General features: G+C 40.3%; 1 long non-coding RNA gene across 2 annotated transcripts in view; it reads right to left on the bottom strand.

Moving 5' to 3' along the window:
* LOC135322409 (uncharacterized) overlaps positions 1 to 6,018 on the bottom strand; it is a 53,923-nt gene extending 47,905 nt beyond the window's left edge. Inside the window, exons 1-2 of one of the 2 annotated variants that reach the window (XR_010382970.1) lie at positions 5,528 to 6,018; positions 2,062 to 2,189 (exon numbers count right to left, since the gene is read on the bottom strand). This is a non-coding gene — a long non-coding RNA (uncharacterized LOC135322409). Of the gene's footprint in view, positions 1 to 2,061; positions 2,553 to 5,527 lie in introns of those variants that run through there. The other variant, XR_010382969.1, reaches the window with a different exon arrangement.
* Between the last annotated feature and the right edge of the window lie 9,643 nt (positions 6,019 to 15,661).

Here is a 15,661-nt window from a genome sequence, read left to right as displayed (position 1 = left end):
TATATTACGTAGTGTAGTTTGCAAATGAAAAGAAACTTTGTGTTCCAAAAAAGCTAGTTGAAGGCGGCTTTCACACACACTTATCCCTCAGAACTGAGCATGTGGAGAGACGTTCATTCATCTAGCACAAAGGGAACGGTTTGCTGGGGAAACTCTTACTCTAGTTTCTCAGTCTGTTTCCTAGTACCGGTTTGAAGTTCCTGCAGATTTCATTGTAAAACGAGTTGGAGCTTGTACATCCCCATATATATTTATGGAGTGTAGTTTGCATCTGAAAAGAAACTTTGTGTTCCCAACAAGCAAGTTGGAGAACGGCTTTCACACACAATTATCTCTCAGAACTGAGCATGTGGAGAGACGTTCGTTCATCTAGCACAAAGGGAACCGGTTGCAGGTAAACTATTTCTCTGGTTTCTCAGTCTGTTTCCTACTGCCGGTTTGAAGTTTCTGCTGATTTCACTGTAAACCCGATTTGGAGCTAGTACTTTCCCTTATATATGTATGGAGAGTAGATTGCTACTGAAAAGAAACTATGTGTTCCCAACAAGCTAGGTGATGGACGGCTTCCACACAATATTATCTCTAAGAAATGAGCTTGTGGAGAGACGTTCGTTCATCTAGCAAAAAGTGAACCGGTTGCAGGGAAACTTTTACTCTCGTTTATCAGTCTGTTTCCTACTGCCGGTTTGATGTTCCTGCATTTTTCACTGTAAAACCGAGTTGGAGATAGTACCTCTACTTATATATGTATGGATTTTAGTTAGCAACTTAAAAGAAACTTTGTGTTCCCAACAAGCTAGGTGAAGGACGGCTTTAACACACAATTATCACTCAGAACTGAGCATGTAGAGAGACGTTCCTTCAACTAGAACAAATGGAATGAGTTGAAGGGAAACTCTTATTCTGGTTTCTCAGTCTTTTTCCTAGTGCCTGTTTGAAGTTCCTGCATTTATCACTGTAAAAACGAATTGGAACTAGTAACTCCCCATATATATTTACGGAGTGTAGTTTGCAAATGAAAAGTAACTTTTTGTTCCTAACAAGCTAGGTAAAGAATGGCTTTAACACACATATCTCTCAGAACGAAGCATGTGGAGAGACGTTCGTTCATCTAGCACAAAGGGAACGGTTTGCAGGGGAAATCAATTCTGGTTTCTCAGTCTGTTTCCTAGTGCCAGTGTAGATCCTGCAGTTTTCACTGTAAAACAGATTTGGAGCCAGTACCTCCCCATATAAATATATGGAGTGTAGTTTGCAACTGAAAAGGAACTTTGTGTTCCCAAGAAGCAAGGTGAAGTACGGCTTTCACACACACATATCTCTCAGAACAGATCATGTGGAGAGATGTTCGTTTATCTAGCACAAAGGGAACGGGTGGCAGGGGAAACTTGTACTCTGGTATATCATTCTGTTTCCTAGTGCCGTTTTGAAGTTCCTGCAGTTTTCATTGTAAAACAGATTTGGGGCTTGTACCTCCCAATATATATTTATGGAGTGTTGTTTGCAAATGAAAAAAAACTTTGTGTTCCACACAAGATACGTGTAGGACGGCTTTCACACACACTTATCTCTCAGAACAGAGCATGTGGATACACGTTCGTTCATCTAGCACAAAGGGGACGGTTTTCAGGGGAAACTCTTACTCTCATTTCTCAGTCTATTTCCTAGTGCCGGTGGATGTTCCTTCAGTTTTCACTGTAATACCGAGTTGGAGATAGTACTTCCCCATATATATGTATGCAGTGTAGTTGGCAACTGAAAAGAAACTTTGTGTTCCAAACAAGATATGTGAAATACGTCTTCACACTCACTTATATCTCAGAACTGAGCATGTGGAGAGACGTTCGTTCATCTAGCACAAAGGGAACGGTTTGCAGGAGAAATTTTACTCTGGATTCTCAGTCTCTTTCCTAGTGTTGGTTGAAGTTCCTCCAGTTTTCATTGTAAACCCAGTTGGAGCTAGTACTTCCCCATATATATTTATGGAGTGTAGTTAGCAACTGAAAAGAAACTTTGTGTTCCCAACAACCTAGGTGAAGTACGACTTTCACACACACTTACCTCTCTGAAATGAGCATGTGGAGAGACGTTCGTTCATCTATCACAAATGACACGGGTGGCAGGGGAAACATTTACTCTGGTTTCTTACTCTGTTTCGTAGTGACAGTTTGAAGTTCCTGCAGTTTTCACTGTAAAAACAAGTTGGAGCTAGAACCTCCCCATATATATGTATGGAGTGTAATTTGCTACTGAATAGAAACTTTGTTTTCCCAACAAGATAGGTGAAGGTCGGCTTTCACACACACTTATCTCTCAGAACTGAGCATGTGGAGAGACGTTCATTCATCTTGCACAAAGAGAACGGTTTGCAGGAGAAACTATTTTTCTGGTTTCTCAGTCTGTTTACTAGTGCGGTATTATGTTAACACAGTTTTCACTTTAAAAACGATTTGGAGCTATTATTTCCCCATATATATTTATGGAGTGTAGTTTGCAACTGAAAAGAAATTTTGTGTTCCCAACAAGCTAGGTGAAGGACGGCTTTCACACACAATCATTTCTCAGAACTGAGCATGTGGAGTGACGTTCGTTCATCTAGCAAAAATGAAAATTTTGCTGGAGAAACTTTTACTCTGGTTTCTCAGTCTGTTTCCTAGTGCCTGATGGAATTTCCTGCAGTTTTCACAGTAAAAACTTGTTGGATCTTGAACTTAACCATGTAAATTTATGGAGTGTAGTTGGCAAATGAAAAGAAACTTTGTGTTCACAAAAAGCTATGTGAACGACGGCTTTCATACACAATTATCACTCAGAACTGAGTATGTGGAGAGACGTTCCTTCATCTAGCAGAAAGGAAACGGGTTGTAGGAGAAAGTTTTACTCTGGTTTCTCAGTCTGTTTCCTAGTGCCGGTTTCAAGTTTCTGCTGATTTCACTGTAAACCCGTTTTGGAGCTAGTACTTTCCCTTATAGATGTGTGCAGAGTAGATTGCTACTGAAAAGAAACTATGTGTTCCCAACAAGCTAGGTGAAGACGGCTTCAAAACAATATTATCTCTAAGAAATGACCTTGTGGAGAGACGTTCGTTCATCTAGCACAAAGTGAAGCGGTTGCAGGAGAAACATTTACTCTCGTTTCTCACTCTGTTTCCTACTGCCGGTTTGATGTTCCTGCATTTTTCACTGTAAAACCGAGTAGGAGTTAGTACCTCTACTTATATACGTATGGATTGTATTTAGCAACTGAAAAGAAACTATGTGTTCCCAACAAGCTAGGAGAAGGACGGCTTTAACACACAATTATCACTCAGAACTGAGCATGTGGAGAGACGTTCCTTCATCTAGAACAAATGGAATGCGTTGCAGGAGAAACTCTTATTCTGGATTCTCAGTGTTTTTCCTAGTGCCGGTTTGAAGATCCTGCAGTTATCACTGTAAAAACGAATTGGAGCCAAGTAATTCCCATATATATTACGTAGTGTAGTTTGCAAATGAAAAGAAACTTTGTGTTCCAAAAAAGCTAGTTGAAGGCGGCTTTCACACACACTTATCCCTCAGAACTGAGCATGTGGAGAGACGTTCATTCATCTAGCACAAAGGGAACGGTTTGCTGGGGAAACTCTTACTGTAGTTTCTCAGTCTGTTTCCTAGTACCGGTTTGAAGTTCCTGCAGATTTCATTGTAAAACGAGTTGGAGCTTGTACATCCCCATATATATTTATGGAGTGTAGTTTGCATCTGAAAAGAAACTTTGTGTTCCCAACAAGCAAGTTGGAGAACGGCTTTCACACACAATTATCTCTCAGAACTGAGCATGTGGAGAGACGTTCGTTCATCTAGCACAAAGGGAACCGGTTGCAGGTAAACTATTTCTCTGGTTTCTCAGTCTGTTTCCTACTGCCGGTTTGAAGTTTCTGCTGATTTCACTGTAAACCCGATTTGGAGCTAGTACTTTCCCTTATATATGTATGGAGAGTAGATTGCTACTGAAAAGAAACTATGTGTTCCCAACAAGCTAGGTGATGGACGGCTTCCACACAATATTATCTCTAAGAAATGAGCTTGTGGAGAGACGTTCGTTCATCTAGCAAAAAGTGAACCGGTTGCAGGGAAACTTTTACTCTCGTTTATCAGTCTGTTTCCTACTGCCGGTTTGATGTTCCTGCATTTTTCACTGTAAAACCGAGTTGGAGATAGTACCTCTACTTATATATGTATGGATTTTAGTTAGCAACTTAAAAGAAACTTTGTGTTCCCAACAAGCTAGGTGAAGGACGGCTTTAACACACAATTATCACTCAGAACTGAGCATGTAGAGAGACGTTCCTTCAACTAGAACAAATGGAATGAGTTGAAGGGAAACTCTTATTCTGGTTTCTCAGTCTTTTTCCTAGTGCCTGTTTGAAGTTCCTGCATTTATCACTGTAAAAACGAATTGGAACTAGTAACTCCCCATATATATTTACGGAGTGTAGTTTGCAAATGAAAAGTAACTTTTTGTTCCTAACAAGCTAGGTAAAGAATGGCTTTAACACACATATCTCTCAGAACGAAGCATGTGGAGAGACGTTCGTTCATCTAGCACAAAGGGAACGGTTTGCAGGGGAAATCAATTCTGGTTTCTCAGTCTGTTTCCTAGTGCCAGTGTAGATCCTGCAGTTTTCACTGTAAAACAGATTTGGAGCCAGTACCTCCCCATATAAATATATGGAGTGTAGTTTGCAACTGAAAAGGAACTTTGTGTTCCCAAGAAGCAAGGTGAAGTACGGCTTTCACACACACATATCTCTCAGAACAGATCATGTGGAGAGATGTTCGTTTATCTAGCACAAAGGGAACGGGTGGCAGGGGAAACATGTACTCTGGTATATCATTCTGTTTCCTAGTGCCGTTTTGAAGTTCCTGCAGTTTTCATTGTAAAACAGATTTGGGGCTTGTACCTCCCAATATATATTTATGGAGTGTTGTTTGCAAATGAAAAAAAACTTTGTGTTCCACACAAGATACGTGTAGGACGGCTTTCACACACACTTATCTCTCAGAACAGAGCATGTGGATACACGTTCGTTCATCTAGCACAAAGGGGACGGTTTTCAGGGGAAACTCTTACTCTCATTTCTCAGTCTATTTCCTAGTGCCGGTGGATGTTCCTTCAGTTTTCACTGTAATACCGAGTTGGAGATAGTACTTCCCCATATATATGTATGCAGTGTAGTTGGCAACTGAAAAGAAACTTTGTGTTCCAAACAAGATATGTGAAATACGTCTTCACACTCACTTATATCTCAGAACTGAGCATGTGGAGAGACGTTCGTTCATCTAGCACAAAGGGAACGGTTTGCAGGAGAAATTTTACTCTGGATTCTCAGTCTCTTTCCTAGTGTTGGTTGAAGTTCCTCCAGTTTTCATTGTAAACCCAGTTGGAGCTAGTACTTCCCCATATATATTTATGGAGTGTAGTTAGCAACTGAAAAGAAACTTTGTGTTCCCAACAACCTAGGTGAAGTACGACTTTCACACACACTTACCTCTCTGAAATGAGCATGTGGAGAGACGTTCGTTCATCTATCACAAATGACACGGGTGGCAGGGGAAACATTTACTCTGGTTTCTTACTCTGTTTCGTAGTGACAGTTTGAAGTTCCTGCAGTTTTCACTGTAAAAACAAGTTGGAGCTAGAACCTCCCCATATATATGTATGGAGTGTAATTTGCTACTGAATAGAAACTTTGTTTTCCCAACAAGATAGGTGAAGGTCGGCTTTCACACACACTTATCTCTCAGAACTGAGCATGTGGAGAGACGTTCATTCATCTTGCACAAAGAGAACGGTTTGCAGGAGAAACTATTTTTCTGGTTTCTCAGTCTGTTTACTAGTGCGGTATTATGTTAACACAGTTTTCACTTTAAAAACGATTTGGAGCTATTATTTCCCCATATATATTTATGGAGTGTAGTTTGCAACTGAAAAGAAATTTTGTGTTCCCAACAAGCTAGGTGAAGGACGGCTTTCACACACAATCATTTCTCAGAACTGAGCATGTGGAGTGACGTTCGTTCATCTAGCAAAAATGAAAATTTTGCTGGAGAAACTTTTACTCTGGTTTCTCAGTCTGTTTCCTAGTGCCTGATGGAATTTCCTGCAGTTTTCACAGTAAAAACTTGTTGGATCTTGAACTTAACCATGTAAATTTATGGAGTGTAGTTGGCAAATGAAAAGAAACTTTGTGTTCACAAAAAGCTATGTGAACGACGGCTTTCATACACAATTATCACTCAGAACTGAGTATGTGGAGAGACGTTCCTTCATCTAGCAGAAAGGAAACGGGTTGTAGGAGAAAGTTTTACTCTGGTTTCTCAGTCTGTTTCCTAGTGCCGGTTTCAAGTTTCTGCTGATTTCACTGTAAACCCGTTTTGGAGCTAGTACTTTCCCTTATAGATGTGTGCAGAGTAGATTGCTACTGAAAAGAAACTATGTGTTCCCAACAAGCTAGGTGAAGACGGCTTCAAAACAATATTATCTCTAAGAAATGACCTTGTGGAGAGACGTTCGTTCATCTAGCACAAAGTGAAGCGGTTGCAGGAGAAACATTTACTCTCGTTTCTCACTCTGTTTCCTACTGCCGGTTTGATGTTCCTGCATTTTTCACTGTAAAACCGAGTAGGAGTTAGTACCTCTACTTATATACGTATGGATTGTATTTAGCAACTGAAAAGAAACTATGTGTTCCCAACAAGCTAGGAGAAGGACGGCTTTAACACACAATTATCACTCAGAACTGAGCATGTGGAGAGACGTTCCTTCATCTAGAACAAATGGAATGCGTTGCAGGAGAAACTCTCATTCTGGTTTCAGTGTTTTTCCTAGTGCCGGTTTGAAGATCCTGCAGTTATCACTGTAAAAACGAATTGGAGCCAAGTAATTCCCATATATATTACGTAGTGTAGTTTGCAAATGAAAAGAAACTTTGTGTTCAAAAAAGCTAGTTGAAGGCGGCTTTCACACACACTTATCCCTCAGAACTGAGCATGTGGAGAGACGTTCATTCATCTAGCACAAAGGGAACGGTTTGCTGGGGAAACTCTTACTGTAGTTTCTCAGTCTGTTTCCTAGTACCGGTTTGAAGTTCCTGCAGATTTCATTGTAAAACGAGTTGGAGCTTGTACATCCCCATATATATTTATGGAGTGTAGTTTGCATCTGAAAAGAAACTTTGTGTTCCCAACAAGCAAGTTGGAGAACGGCTTTCACACACAATTATCTCTCAGAACTGAGCATGTGGAGGGACGTTCGTTCATCTAGCACAAAGGGAACCGGTTGCAGGATAAACTATTTCTCTGGTTTCTCAGTCTGTTTCCTACTGCCGGTTTGAAGTTTCTGCTGATTTCACTGTAAACCCGATTTGGAGCTAGTACTTTCCCTTATATATGTATGGAGAGTAGATTGCTACTGAAAAGAAACTATGTGTTCCCAACAAGCTAGGTGATGGACGGCTTCCACACAATATTATCTCTAAGAAATGAGCTTGTGGAGAGACGTTCGTTCATCTAACAAAAAGTGAACCGGTTGCAGGGAAACTTTTACTCTCGTTTATCAGTCTGTTTCCTACTGCCGGTTTGATGTTCCTGCATTTTTCACTGTAAAACCGAGTTGGAGATAGTACCTCTACTTATATATGTATGGATTTTAGTTAGCAACTTAAAAGAAACTTTGTGTTCCCAACAAGCTAGGTGAAGGATGGCTTTAACACACAATTATCACTCAGAACTGAGCATGTAGAGAGACGTTCCTTCAACTAGAACAAATGGAATGAGTTGAAGGGAAACTCTTATTCTGGTTTCTCAGACTTTTTCCTAGTGCCTGTTTGAAGTTCCTGCATTTATCACTGTAAAAACGAATTGGAGCTAGTAAATCCCCATATATATTTACAGAGTGTAGTTTGCAAATGAAAAGAAACTTTGTGTTCCTAACAAGCTAGGTGAAAGATGGCTTTCACACCCACATATCTCTCAGAAGTAAGCATGTGGAGAGACGTTCGTTCATCTAGAACAAATGGAACGGGTTGTAGGGGAAAATATTACTCTGGTTTCTCATTCTGTTCCCTAGTGCAGGTTTAAAGTTCCTGCATATTTTTTCAAACCCGAGTTGGAGATTGTACCTCCCCATATAAACGTATGGATTGTAGTTTGCAACTGAAAAGAAACTTTGTGTTCTAAACAAGCAAGGTGAAGGACGGCTTTCACATACAATTATCTCTCAGAACTGAGCATGTGGAGAGACGTTCATTCATGTAGCAAAAACTGAACCGGTTACAGGAGAAACTTTTACTCTAGTTTCTGTGTGTTTCCTAGTGCCGGTTTGAAGTCCCTGCAGTTTTCACTGTAAAATCAAGTTGGAGCTATTACCTCCCCATATATATATATGGAGATTAGTTTGCAAGTGAAAAGAAACTATGTGTTCGTAACAAGCAAGATGAAGGAAGGCTTTCACACACACTTATCTCTCAGAACTGAGCATGTGGAAAGAATTTCTTTCATCTAAAACAAATGGAATGGGTTGCAGGATAAACTTTTACTCTGGTTTCTCAGTGTGTTTCCTAGTGCCGGTTTGAAGTTCCTGCAGTTTTCACTGTAAAAATGAGTTGGAGCTAGTACCTCCCCATATATATGTATGGAGTGTTGTTTGCAACTGAAAAGAAACTTTGTGTTCCGAACAACCTAGGTGAAGGAAGGCTTTCACACACACTTATCACTCGGAACACAGCATGTGGAGACAAGTTCGTTCATCTAGCACAAAGGGAAAGGGTTGCAGGAGAAACTATTACTCTGGTTTCTCAGTAATTTTCATAGTGTCGACTTGAAGTTCATGCCGTTTTCACTATAAAACCGAGTTGGAGCTTGTACACCACGCCATATACATGTATGGAGTGTAATTTGCAACTTAAAAGAAACTATGTGTTCCCAACAAGCTAGGTGAAGGACGGCTTCCAAACAATATTATCTCTAAGAACTGAGCTTGTGGAGAGACGTTCGTTCATCTAGCACAAAGTGAAGCGGTTGCAGGAGAAACTTTTACTCTCGTTTCTCAGTCTGTTTCCTACTGCCGATTTGATGTTCCTGCATTTTTCACTGTAAAACTGAGCAGGAGTTAGTACCTCTACTTATATACGTATGGATTGTATTTAGCAACTGAAAAGAAACTATGTGTTCCCAACAAGCTAGGAGAAGGACGGCTTTAACACACAATTATCACTCAGAACTGAGCATGTGGAGAGACGTTCCTTCATCTAGAACAAATGGAATGCGTTGCAGGAGAAACTCTTATTCTGGTTTCTCAGTGTTTTTCCTAGTGCCGGTTTGAAGATCCTGCAGTTATCACTGTAAAAACGAATTGGAGCCAAGTAATTCCCATATATATTACGTAGTGTAGTTTGCAAATGAAAAGAAACTTTGTGTTCCAAAAAAGCTAGTTGAAGGCGGCTTTCACACACACTTATCCCTCAGAACTGAGCATGTGGAGAGACGTTCATTCATCTAGCACAAAGGGAACGGTTTGCTGGGGAAACTCTTACTCTAGTTTCTCAGTCTGTTTCCTAGTACCGGTTTGAAGTTCCTGCAGATTTCATTGTAAAACGAGTTGGAGCTTGTACATCCCCATATATATTTATGGAGTGTAGTTTGCATCTGAAAAGAAACTTTGTGTTCCCAACAAGCAAGTTGGAGAACGGCTTTCACACACAATTATCTCTCAGAACTGAGCATGTGGAGAGACGTTCGTTCATCTAGCACAAAGGGAACCGGTTGCAGGTAAACTATTTCTCTGGTTTCTCAGTCTGTTTCCTACTGCCGGTTTGAAGTTTCTGCTGATTTCACTGTAAACCCGATTTGGAGCTAGTACTTTCCCTTATATATGTATGGAGAGTAGATTGCTACTGAAAAGAAACTATGTGTTCCCAACAAGCTAGGTGATGGACGGCTTCCACACAATATTATCTCTAAGAAATGAGCTTGTGGAGAGACGTTCGTTCATCTAGCAAAAAGTGAACCGGTTGCAGGGAAACTTTTACTCTCGTTTATCAGTCTGTTTCCTACTGCCGGTTTGATGTTCCTGCATTTTTCACTGTAAAACCGAGTTGGAGATAGTACCTCTACTTATATATGTATGGATTTTAGTTAGCAACTTAAAAGAAACTTTGTGTTCCCAACAAGCTAGGTGAAGGACGGCTTTAACACACAATTATCACTCAGAACTGAGCATGTAGAGAGACGTTCCTTCAACTAGAACAAATGGAATGAGTTGAAGGGAAACTCTTATTCTGGTTTCTCAGTCTTTTTCCTAGTGCCTGTTTGAAGTTCCTGCATTTATCACTGTAAAAACGAATTGGAACTAGTAACTCCCCATATATATTTACGGAGTGTAGTTTGCAAATGAAAAGTAACTTTTTGTTCCTAACAAGCTAGGTAAAGAATGGCTTTAACACACATATCTCTCAGAACGAAGCATGTGGAGAGACGTTCGTTCATCTAGCACAAAGGGAACGGGTTGCAGGAGAAACTCTTTCTCTAGATTTTCAGTCTGTTTCCTAGTGCCGGTTTGAAGTTCATGCAATTTTCAGTGTAACACCGAGTTGGAGCAACTAACAACCCATATATATATATAGGGGGCAGTTTGCAAATTAAAATAATTTTTGTGTTCCCTACAAGCTAGATGAAGGACGGCTTTCACACACACTCATTTCTTAGAACTGAGCATGTGGAGTGACGTTCGTTCATCTAGCACAAATGAAAAGGTTTGCTGGGGAAAATTTTACACTGGTTTCTCAGTCTGTTTCCTAGTGCCGGAAGGAATTTCCTGCAGTTTTCACAGTAAAAACGTGTTGGATCTAGAACATCCCCATCTAAATGTATGGAGTGTAGTTTGCAAATGAAAAGAAACTTTGTGTTCACAAAAAGCTATGTGAACGAAGGCTTTCATTCACAATTATCACTCAGAACTGAGCATGTAGAGAGACGTTCATTCATCTAGCAGAAAGAAAACGGGTTGTAGGAGAAACTTTACTCTGGTTCCTCAGTCTGTTTCCTAGTGCCGGTTTGAAGTTCCTGCAGTTTTCTCTGTAAAACTGAGTTGGAGCTAGTACCTCCCCATATATAAGTGTGGAGGGTTGTTTACAACTGAAAAGAAACTTTGTGTTCCCAACAAGCTAGGTGAAGCACGGCATACACACACATTTATCTCTCAGAACAGAGCAAGTGGAGAGACATTCGTTCATCTAGCATAAAAGGAACGGTTTGCAGGATAAAATTTTACTCTGGTTCTAAGTGTCATTCCTAGTGCCGTTTTGAAGTCCCTGTAGTTTTCACTGTAAAACTGAGCTGCATCTTGTACCTCACCATATATATGTATGGATTGTAGTTTGCATCTGAAAAGAATCTTTGTGTTCCCAACTTGCTTTGTAAAGGACGGATTTCTCACACACTTATCTCTCAGATATGAGCATGTGGAGAGAATTTCGTTCATCTAGCACAAAGGGAACGCGTTGAAGCAGAAATTTTTTCTCTGGATTCTCAGTCTGTTTCTTAGTGCCGGTTTGAATTTCCTGCAGTTTTCACTGTAAAACCTAGTTGGAGCTTGTACCTCCCCATATATATGTATGGAGTGTAGTTTGCCACAGTAAATAAAATTTGTGTTCCCAACAAGCTATGTGAAGCACGGCTTTCACACACACATTTCTCTCAGAACTGAGCATGTGGAGAGACGTTCGTTCATCTAGCACAAAGTGAACGAGTTGCAGGATAAACTATTACTCTGGTTTCTAAGTATGATTCCTAGTGCCGGTTTCAAGTTCCTGCAATTTTCACTGTAAAACTGAGTTGGAGCTAGTACCACACCATATATAAGTATGGAGTGTTGTTTGCAACTGAAAAGAAACTTTGTGTTCCAAACAAGTAAGTTGATGGAAGGCTTTCAAACACACTTCTCTCTCAGAAGAGAGCATGAGGAGAGATTTTCGTACATCTAGCACAAAGGGAAAGTGATGCAAGAGAAACTTTTACTCTGGTTTCTCAGTCTGTTTCCTAGTGACGACTTGAAGTTCGTGCAGTTTTCACTGTAAAACCGAGTTGGTGCACGTACCACGCCATATATATGTATGGAGAGTAGTATGCAACTTAATGAAATTTTGTAATACCAACAAGGTAGTTGAAGAAAGGCTATCACACACAATTATATCTCAGATCTGAGCATGGGGAGAGACTTACGTGCATCTAGCACAATTGGAACGGGTTGCAGAAAAATCTTTTCCTTTGTTATCTCAGTCTGTTACCTAGTGCCGGTTTGAAGTTCCTGCAGTTTTCACTGTAAAACCAAGTTGGACCTAGTACCTCCCCATATATATGTATGGAGTGGAGTTTGCAACTGAAAAGAAACTTTGTGTTCCCAACAAGCTAGGTGAAGGACGGCTTTCACACACGCTTTTCTATCAGTACTGAGCAGGTGGAGAGACGTTCGTTCATCTAACTCAAAGGGAATGGGTTGCAAGATAAACTATTACTCTGGTTTCTAAGTGTGATTCCTAGTGCCGGATTGAAGTTCCTGCAATATTCACTGTAATACTGATTTGGAGCTAATATCTCCCCATATGTACTTAGAGAGTGTAGTTTGCAACAGAAAATAAACTTTGTGTTCCCAACAAGCTAGGTGAAGGACGGCTTTCTAACACACTTATCTCTCAGAACTGAGCATGTGGAGGGACTTTCGTTCACCTAGCACAAAGTGAATGGGTTGCATGAGAAACACTTAATCTGTGTTCTCAGTCTTTTTCCTAGTGCCGGTTTGAAGTTCCTGCAGATTTCACTGTAAACACGAGTTTTAGCTAGTACCTCCCCATATATACATTAGAATTACAGTTTGTAACTGAAAAGAAACTTTGTGTTCAAAAAAAGCAAGGTGATGGAAGGCTTTCACACACACTTATCACTCAGAACAGAGCATGTGTAGAGAATTTCTTTCATCTAGCACAAAGGGATAGGGTTGCAGGAGAAACTTTTTCTCTTGTTTCCCAGTCTGTTTCCTAGTGTCAACTAGAAGTTCGTGTAGTTTTCACTATAAAACCGAGTTGGTGCAAGTACCACGCCATATATATGTATGGAGTGTAGTTTGCAAATTAAAGTAACTTTGTAATCCCAACAAGCTAGGTGAAGGACGGCTATCACACACAATTATATCTCAGATCTGAGCATGGGGAGAGACTTTCGTGCATGAAGCACAAAGGGAACGGGTTGCAGAAGAATCTTTTCCTTTGTTATCTCTGTCTGTTTCCTACTGCCTGTTTGAAGTTCCTGGAATTTTCACTGTTAAAAAGAGTTGGAGCTAGTACCTCCCTATATATATATATGGAGTGTAGATTGCAAAAGAAAAGAAACTTTGTTTTCCCAAAAAGCTAGGTGAAGGACGGCTTTCACACACACTTATCCCTCAGAACTGAGCCTGTTGAGAGACGTTCCTTCATCTAGCTGAAAGGGAACAGTTTGCGGGATAAACTTTTATTCTGGTTCTAAGTGTGATTCCTAGTGCCGGTTTGAAGTTCTTGCAGATTTCACTGTAAAACCGATTTGGAGCTAGTACCTCACCATATATATGTATGGAGTGTAGTTTGCACCTGAAAAGAATCTTTGTGTTCCCAACAAGCTAAGTGAAGTAAGGCTTTCACACACACTTTCCTCTCAGAACTGAGCATGTGGAGAGAATTTCCTTCATCTAGCAGAAAGGGAAAGGTTTGCAGGAGTAACTTTTACTCTGGTTTCTCAGTCTGTTTCCTAGTGCCGGTTTGAAGTTACAGAATTTTTCACTGAAATACCGAGTTGTAGCTTGTACCTCCCCTTATATACTTATGGATTTTAGTTAGCAAATGAAAAGAAACTTTGTGTTCCCCAGAAGCTTGTTGAATTACTGCTTTCACAAACACTTATCTCTCAGAAATGAGCATAGTGAGAGATGTTCGTTCATCTAGCACAAATGTAACGGGTTGCAGGACAAAATTTTACTCTCATTTCTCAGTGTGATTCCTAGTGCTGGTTAGATGTTCCTGCAGTTTTCACTGTAAAACAGAGTTCTAGCTTGTACCTCCCCATATACATGTTTAGAGTATAGTTTGTAACTGAAAAGAAACTTTGTGTTCCCAACAAGCTAGTTGAAGGACGACTTTCACACACACTTATCACTCAGAAATGAGCATGTGGAGAGACGTTCGTTCATCTTGCAAAAAAGGGAACGTTTTGAAAGAAAATCTCTTACTCTTGTTTCTCAGTGTGTTTTCTATTGCCGGTTTGAATTTCCCGCCGTTTTCACTGTAAACCCGAGTTGTAGCTAGTACCTCCCCTTATATATGTTTGGAGTATAGTTTGTAAAAGAAAAGAAAATTTGTTTTCCCAACAATCTAACTGAACGACTGCTTTCACACACAGTTATCACTCAGAAATGAACATGTGGATAGACGTTGTTTCATGTATCAAAAAAGTAAACGGGTTGCAGGAGAAAATTATTCTCTGGTTTCTCAGTGTGTTTCCTAGTACCGGTTGGAAGTTCCTGCATTTTTCACTGTAAAACCGAGTTGGAGCTAGTACCTCCCCATATATATGTATGGATTGTAGTGTGCAACAAAAAAGGAAATTTCTGTTCCAAACAAGCTAGGTGAAGGAAGGTTTTCTCACAACCTTATCTCCCAGAAACTAGCAGGTGGAGGGACGTTCGTTCATCTAGCACAAAAAAGAATGGGATGCAGGAGAAACATTTCCTCTGATTGCTGAGTCTGTTTCCTAGTGCCGGTTGAAGTTCCTGCAGTTTTCACTGTTTAACAGAGTTGGAGCTAGTAACTCCCCATATTTATATATCGAGTGTTGTTTGCAACAGAAAATAAAGTTTGTGTTCCCAACAATCTAGGTAAGCACGGCTTTCACACACCCTTTTCTTTCAGAATTGAGCAGGTGGAGAGACGTTCGTTCATCTAGCAGAAAGGGAACGGGTTGCAGGTTAAACTTTTACTCTGATTTCTATGTGTGATTCCTAGTGCCAGTTGAAGTTCCTGCAGTTTCACTGTAAAACTGATTTGGAGCAAGTAACTCCACATATATATATATGGAGTGCAGTTTGCAACAGAAAATAAACTATGTGTTCCCAACAAATTAGGTGAAGGACGGTTTTCAAACACACTTATGTCTCAGAACTGAGCATGTGGAGAGACGTTCGTTCATCTAGCACAAATGGTACGGTTTGCAGGAGAAATTATATCCTGGTTTCTCAGTGTGTTTCCTAGTGCCGGTTTGAAGTTCCTGCAGATTTCACTGTAAAAACGTATTGGAGCTAGTACCTCCCCATATATATGTATGGAGTGTAGTTGGAAACTGAAAAGAAAATTTGTGTTCCCAACAAGCTAGGTGAAGGACGGCTTTCACACACACTTATTTCTCAGAACTGAACATGTGGAGAGACGTTCGTTCATGTAGCACAAATGGAACGGGTTGAAGGAGTATCATTTACTCTGGTTTCTCAGTGTGTATCCTAGTGCCAGTTTGAACTTCTTGCCGTTTTCACTGTAAACCCGTGTTGTAGCTAGTGCCACCCCATATATATGTTTGGAGTATAGTATGTAACGGAAAAGAATCTT

The sequence above is a fragment of the Camelus dromedarius genome, chromosome 11 (assembly GCF_036321535.1).
Source record: "Camelus dromedarius isolate mCamDro1 chromosome 11, mCamDro1.pat, whole genome shotgun sequence".
Lineage (NCBI taxonomy): Eukaryota > Metazoa > Chordata > Mammalia > Artiodactyla > Camelidae > Camelus > Camelus dromedarius.
The sequence above is the reverse complement of the archived record's forward strand: the minus strand, read 5'-3'. Positions and strand labels throughout refer to the sequence as shown.